Here is a 19267-nt window from a genome sequence, read left to right as displayed (position 1 = left end):
CTTATTTTGCAGATGATGAACCTGAAGCACGCTGGGATTAAGGGGCTTAACCTAAAGTCACAGTGGGTTTGAACCCAGGTGGTCTCTCTTCAAAGACTTTGCTACTGAACTCTGTACAGTGTAGCTTCTGACAAACAAAAGGAACATAAGGTTAAGGTCAGTTAATCTATGGCCTGGAATATCAGGAGAAAAACTGGATATTACCTCCTAGGTCATGGAGGTTTGGGGGCAGGGAGGATAGATGATGAAATCGTGTTTTAGATAGAACAGTCTCTCTGCATGGTGAAGACAGACTGGGACGTGACTGGAGATGAGGGGACAAAAGAAAGCCAGGATGAGAGGAGGGGCCGTGACCCCATCCCTCCAGTGTCATCCAGAGGCCATCACAACAATTACTGAAATGAATATCCTATGTATTTACTTACTTAGAATAAATAATATACGACATAAAACAGATTTCAAAGGGTACAAACGGACATATAATGAAAATGAGGTCCATCCTGCCGTCTCCCAGCTTCCTGGTAGACTTTGCCTCTCCACCAAGGTGACCACCGTTACGAGTTCCTTATACCTTTCTAGAGATGCATACACAAATACACATATAAGTTTAAAAACCTGCAAAAGCAAACTATATACACTGCTCTGTACCTTGTTTTTCTAATAGCTGTGGTTCTGAGACCTTTTGAAGTCAGTTTATTTAGAACCGCCTACGTTTTGTTCCTAGTTCATTCTATTCCTTTGCATGGCTGGTCCATGTATTTTTAAAACAAATCCTCTAGTGATAGGAATTTGTTTCCAGTCTCCTGTGATTATAAACAAACAGCAATGAATATCCTTATATATTTATTTGCATATGAGTAAATGCATCTGTAGGGAAATTTCCTAGCAGTGCAGTTGCTGGAGGACTTCCCTGGGCAAGGACTGGTTACAATTTCACCTTCCAACGCAGAGGGTGTGGGTTCCGTCCCTGGTAAGTAGGCGCCTACATGCCTCCTGACCAAAAGACCAAAACATAAAACAGAAATAATATTGTAACATATGCAGTAGAATTTATAAAATGGTCCACATAAAGAAAATATTTTTTAAAAAAGGAATTGCTGGGTTAACAGACATGCACATTTTAAATACTGGTAGGGGGTTCATGGGCTTTCCTGGCAGCTCAGCTGGTAAAGAATCCACCTGCAATGCAGGAGACTCCAGTTCAATCCCTGAGTTGGGAAGATCCCCTGGTGAAGGGATAGGCTACCCACTCCAGTATTCTTGGTCTTCCCTGGTGGCTCAGAAACTAAAAATAATTTACCTGCAATGTGGGAGACCTGAGTTCAATCCCTGGGTTGGGACTATCCCCTAGAGGAGGGCATGGCAACCCACTCCAGTATTCTTGCCTGGAGAATCCCCAGGGACAGAGGAGCCTGGCGGGCTGCATGGGGTCACAAACAGATACGACTGAGAGACAAAGCGCAGCACGGGGTTCATAGAAAAATCAAGGGAATTCCAAAAAACATCAACTTCTGCTCCACTGACTATGCTAAAGCCTTTGTTGTGTATGGAGTACAACAAACTGGAAAATTCTGAAAGAGATGGGACTACCAGACCACCTTACCTGCCTCCTGAGAAACCTGTATGCAGGTCAAGAAGCAACAGTCAGAACTGTAGGGAAATTGGAAAAGGAATATGTCAAGGCTCTATCTTGTCACCCTGTTTATTTAACTTATATACAGAGTACATCATGAGACATGCCGGGCTAGATGAAGCTCAAACCAGAATCAAGATTGCTGGAAGAAATAACCTCAGCTATGCAGATGACACCACTCTAATAGCAGAAAACAGAGAGGAACTAAAGAGTCTCTTGAGGAAAATGAAAGAGCAGAGTGAAAAAGGTGGCTTAAAACTCAACGTTCAAAAAACTAAGATCATGGCATTGAATCCCATTACTTCATGGCAAATAGTTGGGGAAACAATGGAAACAGTTAACAGTTTATTTTCTTGGGCCCCAAAGTCCCTGCAGATGGTGACTACAAGCCATGAAATTAAAAGATGTTTGCTCCTTGGAAGAAAAGATATGACAAACCTAGACAGCGTAATTAAAAAGCAGAGACATCCCCTTGCCAACAAAGGCCCATCTAGTCAAAGCTATAGTTTTTCCAGTAGTCATGTATGGATGTGAGAGTTGGACTATAAAGAAAGCTGAGCACTGAAAACTTGATGCTTTTGAACTGTGGTGTTGGGAGAGGACTCTTGAGAGTCCCTTGGACAGCAAGGAGATCAAAGCAGTCCATCCTAAAGGAAATCAACCCTGAATATTCACTGGAAGGACTGATGCTGAAGCTGAAGCTGGGAAAGATTGAAGGCAAGAGAAGGAAGCAACAGAGGATGCGTTGGTTGGGTGGCATCATTGACTCAATGAACATGAGTTTCGAGCAAACTGGAGATAGTGAAGGACAGGGAAGCCTGGCATGCTACAGTCCACGGAGTCCCAAAGAGTCGGACAGGACTGAGCGACTCAACAAGAAGTGGCCATTTATTTCTTAACTGCCTACATGCCCTCAGCTTGGAAATCAGATGGAAAATGTTCTCACTATGGGCTTTACTCTCATATTTCTATCACATGCCAGACTGTTCCATGTCGTAGCTCAAACGTACCTAAGTTCTGAGTGCAAATCACTAAGCCCCGACCATGGTATAACGAACATATCTCTTAAGAAAGAGAAGCTTGTCCTCTAGGGTCTCTGCCTGTGCTTGTTTATGCCACTGCACCAACTTTGGGGGCTTTCCCCCTGGAGGAAGAAACTGCCACCACTTCCTCAATTTATTCATTTTTGGCCATGCCACAGAGCATGTGGGATCTTGGTTCCCCCACCAAGGACTGAACCAATACCCCCTGCATCGGAAGCACGGAGTTTTAACCAATGGACCACCAAGGAAGTCCCCCACGTCCTCAATTTTAGACTTCGCTTGATTCCGTCCCTTCATTTTAGAGATGAGGAAGGGACTTGCCCAAGATCACAGGCCTACATGATTAATTAGGGCTGGGCTCTTGATTACCTATTTGGTGGAACAAAAGCTGTTTCCTTTGCGGCATCCTCAAATGATCTCCAAGATATCTATCTTTCTGGTCTCCTGGAAGATTCAGTCAGGAATGCTCATCAAACTCCTTTGTTAAAGCTCCTTGCCAAACGTAACACAAGTGTAAGAAACTATCGCCCTCTGCTGGTAATATGAAGTAACTTACAAAGCCTTAACTGACTGCAACTAGGAAAAACTATCGAGAAGGCAATGGCACCCCACTCCAGTACTCTTGCCTGGAAAATCCCGTGGATGGAGGAGCCTGGTGGGCTGCAGTCCATGGGGTCACGAAGAGTCGGATACGACTGAGCAACTTCACTTTCGCTTTTCACTTTCACACACTGGAGAAGGAAATGGCAACCCACTCCAGCGTTCTTGCCTGGAGAATCCCAGGGACGGGGGAGCCTGGTGGGCTGCCGTCTGTGGGGCCGCAGAGTTGGACACGACTGAAGTGACTTAGCAGCAGGAAAAACTAATCACATCTCAAAAAGTGAGGCTTAGGTGATGCCTGACTGATGGTCTCATCAACCATGTTGCTGCCGAGGCGGTTAGAACAATTTACTTAAAAGAATGAGCTCAGGGCTGCCCTGGTGGCTAAGTGGTTAAGAATCCACCCGCCAGTGCAGGGTACATGGGTCAATCCCTGGCCAGCAAAGATTCCACACGCTGCAGGGCAGCTAAGCCTGTGCACCACAACTTGACTGAAATCTGTGCTGTAGAGCCCATGAGCTGAAACTACTGAGCCCACACACCTATAGCCTACACTCCGCAACAAGAGCCCCTGCAAGGGGAAGTCCACACATCGAACAATCTAGTGGCCCTAAGGCCTGATGCCGGGAGGGATTCGGGGCAGGAGAAGGGGACGACAGAGGACGAGATGGCTGGATGGCATCACCGACTCGATGCACCTGAGTTTGAATGAACTCCGGGAGTTGGTGATGGACAGGGAGGCCTGGCGTGCTGCGATTCATGGGGTCGCAGAGTCGGACATGACTGAGCGACTGAACTGAACTGAAAGCCCATGCAGCAATGAAGACCCACCGCAGCCATAAGTGAATTAATCTTTTTTTTAAGAATTGAGTTCACAGGAGGATGTATTTAAAGTATAGTTCCAGAGAGTGAACAAAACAAAATCTTTGATCTTTCAAGTTGGTCAAGACTTTAACGGTATTAGTAGTATTTTAGAGCAGAGTATTTGAACTGCTGAAAAGTGGAAGTGAAGTCGCTCAGTCGTGCCCAACTCTTTGCGGCCCCATGGACTGTAGTCTACCATACTCCTCCGTCCATGGGATTTTCCAGGCAAGGGTACTGGAGTCGGTTGCCATTTCCTTCTCCAGAGGATCGATCCAACCCAGGGATCGAACCCAGGTCTCCTGCATTGTAGGCAGACACTTTACTGTCTGAGCCACCAGGGAAGTCGTTTGAACTGCTAGTGGAATGTATATGTGAAGTGCCAGTAAGAAACCTAGCTATATGAATTGGAAACATTAGGTCAGTTCAGGGTTGGAGATGAACTTTTGGGGTCACCAACTGCAGGTGACTTACACCAGAGGCATCTTGGTAAAAACAATGGACTGAGGACAGACCAAGAGATGACTGAAATTCCAGACACAGGAAGTCATGAACCCAGAAAGCTAGTAAGCATGTTACTGTAACTTCTAAATAAAGACTAGCAACAGTTAACTCGTGACTGTAATTTATAATAATCATTAGGCATACAAATGCAACATTTCTCAACAGGAAACTCACTTTAGAAAGATTAAATGGCATGCTAAAAATATGAGAAGAAACCTACTCTGAGAAGGCATTCTAAGATAACTTGATCGTAGCAGCCAAAAGCAACACTACCAAATGATATGTTTTCAACACTGAGAGGCCTACCGGAACACGTCAGAGAGAATAAAACACAAGTTGTCTGCCTCTTCTACTTTCATGTTTTGGCAAAAAAAAAAAAGGATTAGAGAAGTGAGAATTATAAATCTTCTTAAGGCAGGCAGGGGCTTCCCCAGCAGCTCAATGGGTAAAGAGTCTGCCTGCAACGCAGGAGACCCGGGTTCAATCCCTGGGTCAGGAAGATCCCCTGGAGAAGGAAATGGCACGCCACTCCAGTATTCTTGCCTGGAGAATCCCATGGACAGAGAGCCTCGTGGGCTACAGTCCGTGGATCACAAAGAGTTGGACACAAGTGAGCACCACTGACTTAAGGCTGGCCAGACACCACCATACTGATACCAGCCAATCCTTAAAACTCGTACTGTAGTTTAAGCATTTTCCTAAGGTTTTCAGCACAGTAACATTTAATCCTTAGTTTACCTTTGAAGGAGTTGTTATTATTATCCTTTCTTAACTGGGGGAAATTGAGGCACAGAAACCCTAAGTACCTTCCAAAGATCACACAGCACGTTAAAGTTGCAAGTGTCCAAAAACAAAACAAACAGAGAACACTTTAGGAAGACACATAAAGTGAGTTTCTAAGGTGTTGTTAATGTATATGTCCGTCATTAAAGACTCAGGAGAACATCAATATTCTGGCCATCTAGCTCAGGTGCAATTCTATCAACTCATGTTGATAAAACAACTAATGTTTTCACCTCACAGTGGAGGATATAGTGTTAATAGATGCTTGGAATACTGCTTTATGAGGAGGAAATACTGTAATCATTTTCACTGTATCAGACAGAAATACTAAAATTTGTATGCATCAGTGGATATTTTTCATCCTTTTGTTACCAAGCAAGGGCTCACTGTCTTCAACACACAGAAGCCAACACTATGGCACCAGCTTTTAAAAAAAGAATGACTTTTATTGTGAGGTCAGTCAACAGGAGGCAGGGCTCAGATCTGTCTCCCCATCCAGTGTTCAGAGTGAAATGTAAGGGGTTAGGGGAATTTCAAACTTGGCACAGTCTTATTGGCTAGTCTTGAAGGTCAGAAAGCCAATTGGAAGCAAGCTACTTGGACCACCGGAAGCTGGATTTTGTTGAAGAACTTGCTGGTAAAAGGATGCAGTGGCAACAGTCTGTTTCATGAGTTCTGTAAACTGAAGGTTCTAGGTCCCGGCGTCATCCTGGAGACATGGGTTCCCGTCTTCCACATGTGCAGCGCTGTCTGTAAAATAACTCAAGGCTTGGTTAATCAACAGCCTATTGAAGGACGCAAACCAGGGTAAACAGGTCAGTGCTTTATGTGCCATTTCCCCCCTTTTCTTGGTACATTCCTCAGTCTTAAGGGAAACAGAGCAACGTCCGCTCTAGCTGTAGGAAATGCTCTCAGAGTCACAGGAATAACGCAGACGGAAGCGGCCCGCAAGGCGGTCTCTACTTCCGCAGACAAAGTTGCGGGAGCGGGCGCAGCGAGTGGGAAGCGCTCCCGGTTTTCATCCCTAAAACGCAGGTTCCCTCCCCTGGTCCCTCACAGGCTGAGGACCACAGGGTCACAATCTTCCCCGAACGGCGCCTAAGATTTTATTGGTCGCTGGGGGTCATGCGTCATACTTGTAAGCTTCTGAGTGGAGGGTTTATATTAAATATTTTCTCCAGCCCTTTAGTTCTTTGCCCGTGTCCAGGGTAGAGCCCACAAAATCGGCCTGCCAAGTTGTTCTTAGGAGGAAGAGAAACCAGAAGGCAAGAAAACAGAAGACCGACGAGTCACCCTCCCAGGACTCTTATTCACAAGCCAGATACATACATAAACACACAGATAGAGATGCCTTCCTATTTAGCTATTCTAAAAAAAATCAATATGAATCCATTTCTTCAGTCTCTCTTCTTTGGTAGAAAAGACCATGTGTTTCTTACAAGTCCCACCCCCTTTTTACGATGGTCGATGATTCTTTTCTTCGAACTCAGCATGGAATGACTTTCACGTTCAGACTCCTCCAGGAATAGAAGGTTGCTCTGACAGGCTGCAGCGGACTGCTTGGTGAGAGCTGTTTCTATTCATCTTTGGATTAGGCTCCTGACACAAGGCATGAGGCAACACCCTAGCGGGGAATTTCAAGTGTGATAATAAGGGTAGTCAAGATAGACATCCTGATGCCTCTCCATCTCCCAAACCACTGTCCCATCAAACTGGACAATGGGTCATCTATCCCTGAGTTTTCGGCCGACTCATTACCCAAGGTGGTCAGACCTTGCAAGGCCCTTGTTATTGTGCCATCAGGGGCCGTGTTGTTGGGTGTGAAAGTACGACATTAACACCATACCATAACACATACTCCTCCCTTTTCTGCCAGAATCATGTCTGAAAGTGAAAGTGAAACTCATTCAGCCGTGTCCGACTCTTTGCGACCCCATGGACTATACAGTCCGTGGAATTCTCCACGCCAGTATACCAGAGTGGGTAGCCTTTCCCTTCTCCAGGGCATCTTCCCAACCCAAGGATCAATCCCAGGTCTCCTGCACTGCAGACAGATTCTTTACCAGCTGAGCCACACAGGAAGCCCAGAAGCATGTCGAAGGCCAGTCAGTTTTCCCCATGCCACTTTGCTGGTAGCATCTGTTTTGCTATTCCCATTAGAGCATCTCTGGTATAGTTAACAAACCTCTGTTGGTTGTAGCAAATATAGTTTATCCAATCAACATTTTTGTTAGTGGTGGACCACCAGAATGATACTGACTCAAACCTCGCTGCTATTTGGTTTCTAGCCTCGGAGTCATTAGGAATACCTCTATGGACCCCAGCAGAATAAATACACAGGGATCAGATGACCCACCTGGGGCAAGGGTGTTCCTTCTGGCTCTATGGTTAGTCTGCTTAAGAGATGGATCCGAGTGTCGAAATGCCAGGGTGGAAAGGATAGCCAATTGAACGAGAGTGCAAATTCCACTCCAACTGGCCGGTAGAGTCTCAAGCAATGGTCCTCCACAACACCAAATGTCTTCCCAGGCCATAGTTCATGCAGAATGGTTGTTCATCCCCTCAAAGGACCGGCCTTGACTGCACCCAGACACATTCCCCAAGAATGCTAACTGTTCCCCCCACCTAGAGAGGCACGAGGTATAGTTTGCATTACGGAACGGGGGTTTGACAGTCTTTGGGGGTTATGCCTCGGACCCTTCACAGTCACGAACGTTAGTGACAAGGTCCTGCAGGATTTACTACCCCGGGCCATACTGTCCTGAAAGAGGAGTATCATGCGTTCTATGCCCATAGCATCTGAGGTCCATCCGAGCGGCAATGGCACCACTGAGACTCCGGCCTACCTGTTGCGCAAGCATAACAGTTGCTCTTATTTCAAGGGCGCACAGAATATTCATCCATTCCAGCCAGGCATTTGTCTCCTCATATCCTGTCTCAATTTCTACGGTATGTTGTAAATCTTTTACCTCTAATTTATTATGTGTATGACCTTGAGTTCATGGTAATCCCAGGCTACACCTTCCTATCCATCCTGGTAGGTGCCAAGGCTATAAGTTACTACCGCAAATCCATTGAGTTTCATATCAATCATTCTCTGTAACGGTAATAATAGGCATAGTTCACAAAGTACTCAGCCTAGTTTTATAATAATACTAGGTTGATCATTCTTAGTATGATTTAATTGTTCCCAACATAAAGAGCTTTTAAACTTAACCATAGCCTGGTGTTAAGCATATATAGACCCATCCCATAATTGTGGGAATTTTCCTTTTAGTAGTCAAGAGGTCACATTTTTTTTGATTGAGACTTAGCTTGTTACTGAGTTTAAATGACCCTAAGAAAACACTTAAATCTATGAGCCAGGGTCAGAGCAGGTATTATTAACTGACCAAGTGAGAGGATCCCACCTAGTAATATCATGAATAGAGAGAACAGGACTGAACTCTCTTTTAAAATAAACTTTCTAGGGTCTATCCAATCAGAGCCCTGGAGAGGAGAAATCCACCAAGGTAACCCAGAAGTACTAGGCCACAACCCAACAACTGGATTGAGCTTTAAATTAGCATAGAATCGTGTCTATGATAGAAAACGTTCGATTGATGTGCAAAGGTCCAAGGAATCAAGAAAGCGTTGTAAATGACCCTAGAATCAGGTCGGGCATCTTGGGCAAGCTGTCTACTTCTGACGTCATCGTCTTCTCATCCTCGTGCAGTTTCCTCTGTCTGAGCATCGTTTTAAGGTGAGTTTGAGGTCAGCCAGTCCTCTTTATAGACCAGTCCAGTGGAGGGGCCTTTGGAAGTGGGAGTTAGTCCAAGAGTCAGTTTTCCTTCAATTTCACTGTGCATGAGCCAGTTAAGAGTAGCTGATAAAAGGTCCTTCCAGCCAGGTTGGAGACAGTTCCTTAAATTATGTCTTTTTCCAGTCTTGGTTGCAGGTCGCAAGGCATCTGATCTTTATCCAAAGACAGATTATTGAGCTAAGCTTCAGAAACAAACTGAGAGTATCCTTTAATAATTCAATTAAATTTTACATTAATATATCCTAACAGCAGAGATCTATTCAGGAAATGAGTCTTAGTAGATACAGACTGGGATTTAACACTCATTGAAACATCCTTTTCTCCCTAAAATCACCCTCATTTTTACCAAATATAACCAAATTAAGACTTGTTTACAAAGTAGGTCTATTCTCAATAAACTTGACCTGATTATTTATATAACCATAATTGATCATAAACTTTTGTGTTTTTTTTTTGCTTTGCTGAAACTTTTATGGAGTCTCAAACTTAACTTTAAAATAAAACCTTTCAGGGGTAGAAAAGTCATCCCAAAGGCTTATCACACATTTTGCCTAACAGATCTAAGTGAATTCCTCCCTTTCTCAAGGTCTCCAAAACTGAGATTTCTGTACCTATTAGTGAGATAACCTTCCTAATCTATCTGATAAAGTTACTGGAACCCTACGAGTTTCCAATTTCTGAAGGGCTCAGATAGAGAAAAAAGGTAAATGTTTCAATTTGTTTATTAAATATCATTTTACCAAATTTCTGTTAAGTCATAATTAGTTTGAAGCGAAGGTTTCCTAAGATCTGGAAAACAGATTCAAACAAGTAATTTTTCAGAAACCATAAAAGTGACAAGCATATTTGCCAATTCATTCAGGCCTTTTGTTAACCTTTGTACAGTCATCAGGTTTCCCGCTAGAATCCTTTAATTTCTTACCCAGTTCAGAAACTTGTATTTATCCAAAAGTCCTTTCTATAAATCTTCTTGAAGAGGAAGCATTTTCACAAGAAACTCAGTTAGTGCTGTGACAACACTTTAAGATAGTAATTAGAGTTATGGCAACATTTTACCTGAATATATCAGAATTTACATATGAATTGTTTCTAGGATATCTGTATTAGTAACATTCACCATACAATAGACCCGAGACTTACTGTTCACCTGACAATACTTCCCATGTAATTCAACACGGAAGTTGAACCCAATTAATGTAATATCTCCCTTTGGGATGTTTCAGGGGCCCTCTGAAGCTTCCCAAAGTTAGCTAGAAGCCAAAAGTGCTTCCTAGAATGATTTAGGAAGTTTTGTCAACAAATATCAGAAAGGTTTCGAGCACTCAGTCAGATGGGACTACAGGTCACTGTGAAACAATAGCTATTCACTCAGTCAAAGTAACAACATGGGATTTCAGAGGCGAATACAGAACAGACCATGTAAAAGGCAAATAAACTTAAATCTATTGTCAAATGCAGTTCAACATCTGAAGAAAGTGTGTCCTTTTAACAGAGAGAAAAGCCAAATTCAAGTTTTTGCGCCAGCTTATTTTTAGTCATTAACAGTCCCAAATTTCTTTAGCTTCTTTGTAAGAGGAAACTAATGTTCAGTAATAAATGTTTCAAAATCTTACTCTATTTGGAAATGAGCTAGCTAGTCAGTGAACTTCCATCACTTAGTTTAGCACAACCCAATTCAAGTTACCCCAATTTGGACAGACTATTTCAGACAGACATTCCTAAAGCATAATTATTCTTAATAGAGTTTATCTAAAAGCTCATATCTCATTTACATTTTTTTGAAGTTTATTCACTCAAAAAGACCCTAGTTTTCTTACATAGCTGCTTCTTGCTGAGTAGCAGCATTATTATAACATTATTATAGCAGATTATTATAACAGGAATGAAATTGTTTTTGCACTTGATTGTAAACATTCACAAGTCCTGCTTTGAATTCTAAAGTCTCAGGCAATCATCATGAGAGTGGGGGAGGTCTTTTTAAATATACGAGATAGATAATAAGTAAAAAAATTGGTGAGTAAAAAGATTAACCCTATGATACACAGAACTATGACTCCTAATTTTAACAGTCCTCCAAAAACATACCTTATTCTTTAGGAGTCCATGAAACCAAGAAACAGAAATGCAAGAAAGCAAAATGGCTATCTGAGGAGGCCTTACAAATAGCTGTGAAAAGAAGAGAAGTGAAAACCAAAGGAGAAAAAGAAAGATATACCCATTTGAATGCAGAGTTCCAAACAGCAAGGAGAGATAAGAAAGCCTTCCTCAGCGATCAGTGCAAAGAAATAGAGGAAAACAACAGAATGGGAAAGACTAGAGATCTCTTCAAGAAAATTACAAGGGAACATTTCATGCAAAGATGGGCACAATAAAAAACAGAAATGGTATGGACCTAACAGAAGCAGAAAATATTAAGAAGAGGTGGCAAGAATACACAGAACTAGACAAAAAAGATCTTCACGACCCAGATAATCATGATGGTGTGATCACTCGCACTCACCAAGAGCCAGACATCCTGGAATGTGAAGTCAAGTGGGCCTTAGGAAGCATCACTAGGAACAAAGCTAGTGGAGGTGATGGAATTCCAGTGGAGCTATTTCAAATCCTGAAAGATGATGCTGTCAAAGTGCTGCACTGAATATGTCAGCAAATTTGGAAAACTCAGCAGTGACCACAGGACTGGAAAAGGTCAGTTTTCATTCCAATCCCAAAGAAAGGCAATGCCAAAGAATGCTCAAACTACTGCACAATTGCACTCATCTCACATGCTAGTAAAGTAATGCTCAAAATTCTCCAAGCCAGGCTTCAGCAATACGTGACCTATGAACTTCCAGATGTTCAAGCTGGTTTTAGAAAAGGCAGAGGAACCAGAGATCAAATCGCCAATATCTGCTGGATCATTGAAAAGGCAAGAGAGCTCCAGAAAAACATCTATTTCTGCTTTATTGACTATGCCAAAGCCTTTGACTGTGTGGATCACAGTAAACTGTGGAAAATTCTGAAAGAGATGGGAATACCAGACCACCTGACCTGGTTTCTTGAGAAACCTGCTCCCCTGTATGCAGGTCAGGAAGCAACAGTTAGAACTGGACATGGAACAACAGACTGGTTCCAAATAGGAAAAGGAGCACGTCAAGGCTGTATATTGTCACCTTGCTTATTTAACTTCTATGCAGAGTACATCATGAAAAACGCTGGGCTGGAGGAAGCACAAGCTGGAATCAAGATTGCCAGGAAAAATATCAATAACCTCAGATATGCAGATGACACCACCCTTATGGCAGAAAGTGAAGAGGAACTAAAAAGCCTCTTGATGAAAGTGAAATAGAGTGAAAAAGTTGGCTTAAAGCTCAACATTCAGAAAACGAAGATCATGGCATCTGGTCCCATCACTTCATGGGAAATAGATGGGGAGACAGTGGAAACAATGGCAGACTATTTCTGGGGCTCCAAAATCACTGCAGATGGTGATTGCAGCCAAGAAATTAAAAGATGCTTACTCCTTGGAAGAAAAGTTATGACCAACCTAGACAACATATTAAAAAGCAGAGACGTTACTTTGCCAACAAAGGTGTGTCTAGTAAAGGTTATGGTTTTTCCAGTGGTCATGTATGGATGTGAGAGTTGGACCATAAAGAAAGCTGAGTGCCCAAGAATTGATGCTTTTGAACTGTGGTGTTGGAGAAGACTCTTCAGAGTCCCCTGGACTGCAAGGAGATCCAACCAGTCCATCCTAAAGGAGAGCAGTCCTGAGTGTTCACTAGAAGGACTGATGCTGAAGCTGAAACTCCAATCCTTTGTCCACCTGATGTGAAGAGCTGACTCATTTGAAAAGACCCTGATGCTGGGAAAGATTGAAAGCAGGAGAAGGGGACAACAGAGGATGAGATGGTTGGATGGCATCACCAACTCAATGGATATGGGTTTGGGTAAACTCCGGGAGTTGGTGATGGACAGGGAGGCCTGGCGTGCTGCGGTTCATGGAGTCGCAAAGTCAGATACGACTGAGCAACTGAACTTAACTGAAACCATGTTATTTCAAACATTTTTAGTGATTGAATATTTATTTATATATGCCTGGACCAGACTTCTGGACAGAAGCTGTCTAATTTGAAGATGTCCTCATCTCTTCCCAGCCAGGTGGAGTCTTAGCTGTCCTGTTTCTAGATGAAAAGTAACTTAAGGTCAGTTAAGGGTTCACAAGTGTAATCAGGGGTCAAGAAATCAGTAAGGGGTTTCCAGGCCCCACCAGTATTAAGGCGGCTGGTATGCTTACTTTCTCCTGTCCATAAAGAGTGTGCCCTGTTTGAGAACTGTAAAGGGGACAGGGAGCTGCTGGTTAGAAATGGGTACTGTTTTTACTCAGGAGTGGTATACCCAGGGTTTCACTCTTTTTAGCTCTACTGCAGAATGTGTAAACAGAAGAACTTCACAGGGTCTATCCACCTGGGCCGCAGCTGATCTTCAGCGAAGCACTGTTTCCAAGTTTCAGGAGGACCCAATTCCCTGGGCTTCTGCGTTGCAAAGGAAATGTCTGTGGGAAACATTAATCAACTACAGAATAAGATAGCACCAAGGAATTTTACACATTTTATACTATCTAATCATTTTACAATGTGATCACTTTCAAGACTGCAATAATACTCAGCCTTAAGGCAGGGTCTCCCATGTAACAGTCCATAGGCACTCAAGTGGCCTTTGCTTCTAGGGGCCATTCTTACCCTCCTCAAAAGGGCAACTGTTAAGACCTCATCTCAAGTGAAGTTGGCTTCCTGACATACTTTGAGGGCTCCATCAAGCATGTAACTTCTATTGTAGCCCAAGGGCCCCGGAGACCCCTTGAGTTACCCCAGCTATGAAATCTCCTCTGCTGTCACTTTGAATTGAAAGAGGCAACCCAAAACGAGGGCTAGTTTCTTTCAGTAAGGCCTTTTTACCTAGGAAGCTCTCTCTCTGGTGTGGAAAATCTTCAACCCATTCTGTGAGGGTGTCCACAAATACCAGCAAATACCTATAATGTCCCATGGCTCTTGGCGCAACAGTAAAGTCTATTTGCCAATCACCTCCTGGTTCTGTTGGAGGTGGCCCAGTTTTAGGGTGGTTTCTGGTGCAAATCAGGCGGTTTTGTATTATCTTTTGAATGGTCCTTTGCATTTATGGACTAACAATAAACTTTTGTAGACAATGATAGGTCGTGTCCTTCCTATAAGGGGTTCCTTGATGTAGTTGAGTGTAATTCTTCCCTTTAAAGGCTGCAGTCCAAGCACTAGTTCCTGTTCATTATATATCCAGCCTCTTCGTTTGTTACTCATCATCATCCAAGTCTCAAAAGTCAACATAAAATCCCCATTCATCATCTCTCTCTAGATCCATTTCTGAAAACTGATCGGTCAGGTCAGGTCGAGGACACTGTTCTTCAATTACTTGCATACAGTCGTGAGCAGGTCCTTCTGTTGCCCCAGGGAGCAGAGTGGCTGGGTTTAAAGCAGACACCTCCTTTAATGTCACATTCGGGCTGTTACACAGGATGGCTCGGTATTTTCCTAGCCTCTTTGCAGTAAGCACACATCCGCCCTTTCGTTCAAGTAAAGGCTGCACACGGTGCGGGGTGTGCACACTGGTAGGACCGCCCTTGGTGAACTTTTCAGCTTCCTGTAAAAGGTCACAGGTCGCAGCCACAGCCCGGAAGCAAACCGGCCATCCTTGACTTACAATATCCAATTGTTTGGAAAAGTAAGCTACTGGCCTTCTGGCAGTATCTAAATTTTGAGTTAGCACTCCAAGACTCACACCCTGTCTTTCATGCACAAAAAGGTCAAATGGCTTTCTACTGTCCGGGAGACCAAGGGCTGGGGCTGTTGAAATTTTCTGCTTGATGGTATGGAATGACTCAAGGCATTCAGCAGTCCAGTTCAATGGCTCACTGACACTTCTTTTGAGAGCCTCGTAGAGAGGTTTGACCGTGAGTCCAAAGTTAGGAATCCAAATACGACAAAACCCAGCCTTTCCCAAGAATCTTTTCAGTTGCTTTCTGGTGGTGGGCACGTTCACCCCAGCTATTGCCTCCCTTCGATCTGGCAACAGATTTCTCTGTCCTTTTGACAACTCGACTCCTAGATACTTTACAGTTGGTTGAGAAATTTGTGCCTTTTCTTTGGAGACTTTATATCCCCGGTCTGCCAAAAAGTTTAAAGTGAGGACTGTATTTTGGTCTGAAGCTTCCTTAGTTTTACTAGCAATTAGTATATTACCCACATACTGGAGTAAGATTCCTTCATTTAACTGGAGATCCTTCAAGTCCTTCAAAAAGGCCTCCACAAAGATGGTGGTGGCATTTTTAAACCCTAGTGGAAGGACCGTCCAGCAATACTGCTGCTTTACGTTCGTCTCTGGGTCATCCCACTCGAATGCAAACAGTTTCTGGGATTCAGGACTGAGGGGTATGCAATAAAAGGCATCTTTTAAGTTCAGAACTGTAAACCAGCAAAAGTCTCCAGATAAATCTGTAAACAAAGTATAAGGATTTGGCATCACTGAAGGTATATCCTCTACAATTTGGTTGATAGCTCGCAAATTCTGCACAAAAAGATACTCTCCAGTCCCAGGTTTTAGTACTGGCAAGATAGGAGTATTATATGGGGATTGACATGGTTGAATTAATTGGTATTTAAGAAAGGTGTTTATCAGAGGCTTTATGCCTTCCTTTACATCCCTTTTCAAAGGAGGCTGCTTTAACTTTGGAACCTGGGCACCTGGACGGAGTTTTACTACTACTGGGTCAGCTGTCTTGGCTCTTCCTGGTGTCCCATCAGCCCAAACATCTGCTCTTATCTTTTGTAAAATTTCTTCAGGGACATCTGATGGAGTCTTGTTTCCCAATTGTAATGGTGCAGCTTGGAGGGTGAAATCTTGACCTGGGAGTACTCTGGCGTCTACTTTTTCTGCTGAGAAACCCACTTGGTCATTTAAATTTTTTAGTACCTCTTGTCCTAATGAGGGACTATGACATTCAGGCTCATACATAAAGCTGTACTTTATAGATGTTTTCTCTATGTGACATTGGAGCCTCTGTAGAAAAGGTTTCTGAGCAACTTCCCCAGATACACCACTGATGGATGTTGTCTTGGGGAAGAGGGGGCCCCATCTGTTTTTGGGACACTCCCGTTTCCAATGTCCTTCCTGTTTACAAAAGGCACATTGTTGTGGCCCAACAAATGGATGACCTTTTCGGTTGGGTTTTGGAGGTCCCCGGGGTCTTACCAGTGGCCGTCTGTTCTTTCTTGCAGATGTCCTGCTGGGCCTTGACTGGTTACGGCTGAGCAGAGCAGCCTTCCTCAAGATGCATTGCTCCTGCTTTTCTCGAACCGTGAGTCGGTCTCTGAACACTTCAAGAGCAATCGCAAGCAACTGAGCCGTCGGCAACCATGGTCCCTCTTCTAGCTGCTGTAGTCTTCTTCTTATATCTGGGGCACTCTGACTGATAAAGGTTAAATTGACCAGTCCCATGTTATTTGGGTGTTCTGGATCAATATCAGTATATTTTCGGAAAGCCTCATGAAGCCTTTCAAGAAAGGGGTATGGGCCCTCCTCCTGCCCTTGCCGTACATTCTGGACCCTCTTGAAGTTGTTGGCCCCCTTTTGCAGTCCAATCATTAAACAATCTTTATAATGATCCAGCCTTGCTTGATCTCCTGGATCACTGGGATCCCATCCTGGTTCAGCTCCAGGAAGAGCCTGCTCTGCTGAAGTTCTGATTGGACTCTCTGGGTGTATCTCACGGAGCCTTTCAGCCTCCTCACGGGCCTTCTCTAATACCATGCTGCGCTCCTCTGGACTGAGGAGACTACTCAAGAGGACCTGTATTGCAGCCCAGTTAGGATGATAAACAGCAAAAATGCCTTTAAAGAGACGCTCCATCTTCCTGGGATCATCCTGATAAGATGGCATTTTAGCTTTATAATTAAATAAATCTATTCCTGATAAACCATAATGGATCACTCCATGTGCTCTGGATTGGCCTTGGTCATCTAAGCCAGCTGGGACCTGCCTGAACAGAAATCGCTTTGCCTGAGGTAGAGTGTTCCCTGGGCCAAACTGAGTACCCTGATGGGGACAGAGAAGGGAGACCGTGCCTTCGTGCCCATCTGCTAACAGTGAGCACAGAGCCGGGCCAGCAGCCTGAGGAAGACTGGTAGGCCCCTTGGCACTGCCTGCAGGAAGGCCCGCTTCACAAGTCGAGGGAGCCACTAGAGGTGTGGACGAGAGGGCTAACACAAGAGCTGGCGAGGGAGGGGGTACCGAGGGAGGGGCTACTGAAGCAGGTGCTGAGGGACAAGGCGCTGAGGCAGGGGCAGACCGTCGGGCTACTGGAGGCGGCGCTGGGGGACGAGGCGCTGGGGGACAGGCTACTGGAGGAGGCGCTGGGGGACGAGGCGCTGGGCGACGAGGCGCTGAGGGACAGGCTACTGGAGGAGGCGCCGAGGCAGCGGCAGGCCATCGGGCTACTGCAACAGGTGGCGATGAAGGGACCAGATCACCATCTGACCTTGACTCCGGTAAAAGAGACCTTTCCTGACAGTCTTCCCTCTGACCCATCGTGATCGTGTTCTCATTAATTTCCTTATACCAGTTTCTCCTCTGATATAAAGTCATAAATGATTGTACATACTGGATTTCTTCCCATTTTTTCTGTCTCTTACAAAACAAGTCTAATTGTAAAATAGTAGTATAATTCAAAGACCCATTCTGGGGCCACTTTTCCCCTGACTCCAGCTGATATGTGGGCCAGACAGTGTTACACAAGTAAAGCATTTGCTTCTTTTTCATCGGCTTAGAGCTAACCCTCGACCAACGTTGAAGAACACTTTTCAAGGGAGTGTTGTCAGGTACGCTGTTACCATTCCCCATTTTAGAAGGGTTTTTTCCTTCAGGATGACCACAGCAAAATGGCAGAATACAGATTCAATAAAGTTTTTCTGTGACCATCCAATTTAACCCTACTAGCCAATTTCTAACAAATGAAACAATCAGACACTGACAAAGAAAGTTAAGGGCCTGGGACTCTAATCCGAACTTTTGAGTACCTCAGCGGCTGTAAGCGTTTTCATCTTTTCGGCCGGCTCCTGGGATCTTAGTTCCAAGGCGAGGAACTGAATCTCCGCCCTCCGCAGGCGCTGTAACCTTTTATACAGTTTCCCTTAGAGTGGGACTCTACCCCGTAACCGTGATGCGGCCAACGGACAGCTTATACACAAGCGCGTTTTCGCGAGGTTACTCACCCAAAAGATCCAGGAGCTGTTTCTTTCCCCCAAAATGAAAGGAGCGCGGAGGAGCCTGGAGCGCCTCTGCGGCTGGAAGCAGGAACCCGACAGCAGTCCCCAGACAAATCGCGTCTGGGTGTCCACCCAGGGTCTGTGCCGAGGACCTACACCCGGCCCGGGGCGACAGGGCCTCAGCCAGACGACCCCACGGTCGTCTTTCGAGAAAAGAAAGAGCTTTGCTGCGAGGTCGACCAGCAAGGAGACAGGAAACTGGCCTGAAACCTGCCTCCCCGCGCCGCGGTTTGGGGCAAAATTGAAGGAGTTAGGGAAAATTCAAACTTGGCACAAGCCGATTGGCTAGTTTTCAAAGCAGTCCATATATGGTTAACGAGGTGCCACGGCAGACGGAAGCCGGAGTTTTCTTGCTGAAGGACTTCTTGCTTCACGTGGCCAAGGGATCCGAGCGCAACCGCCTGCGCTGCGGTTCCCTAGCCCGAAGTCTTGGCTGCGTGCGCATCCTGGAAACGCGGCTTCCCGGCCTGCGCATGCGCAGTGCTGTCTCTGTGAGCCCTCACGGTCTGGCTAAGTGGAGTCGCTCAGCCGTGTCCGACTCTTTGCGGTCCCACGGACTGTGGCCTACCAGGCTCCTCCGTCCATGGGATTCTCCAGACAAGAGTGCTGGAGTGGGGTGCCATTGCCTTCTCCAAGGTTTGATTAATAAATAGCCTATTTAAAGAGTCAAAACCAGTTTAAACTGGTCAATGTTTTACTTCCTGCTTCA

General features: G+C 44.7%; 1 protein-coding gene across 1 annotated transcript in view; it reads right to left on the bottom strand.

Moving 5' to 3' along the window:
• The window catches only part of FBXO42 (F-box protein 42), a 122543-nt gene extending 103985 nt beyond the window's left edge, over positions 1–18558 (bottom strand). The window contains exon 1 of the mRNA XM_052656420.1: positions 18505–18558. The gene's annotated coding sequence lies outside the window, so the exon portion shown is untranslated. The remainder of the gene's footprint in view (positions 1–18504) is intronic.
• Between the last annotated feature and the right edge of the window lie 709 nt (positions 18559–19267).

Source organism: Budorcas taxicolor, chromosome 2 (genome assembly GCF_023091745.1).
Source record: "Budorcas taxicolor isolate Tak-1 chromosome 2, Takin1.1, whole genome shotgun sequence".
Classification (NCBI taxonomy): Eukaryota; Metazoa; Chordata; class Mammalia; order Artiodactyla; family Bovidae; genus Budorcas; species Budorcas taxicolor.
Note: the sequence above shows the minus strand (reverse complement) of the source record. Positions and strands in the feature narration are given on the sequence as shown.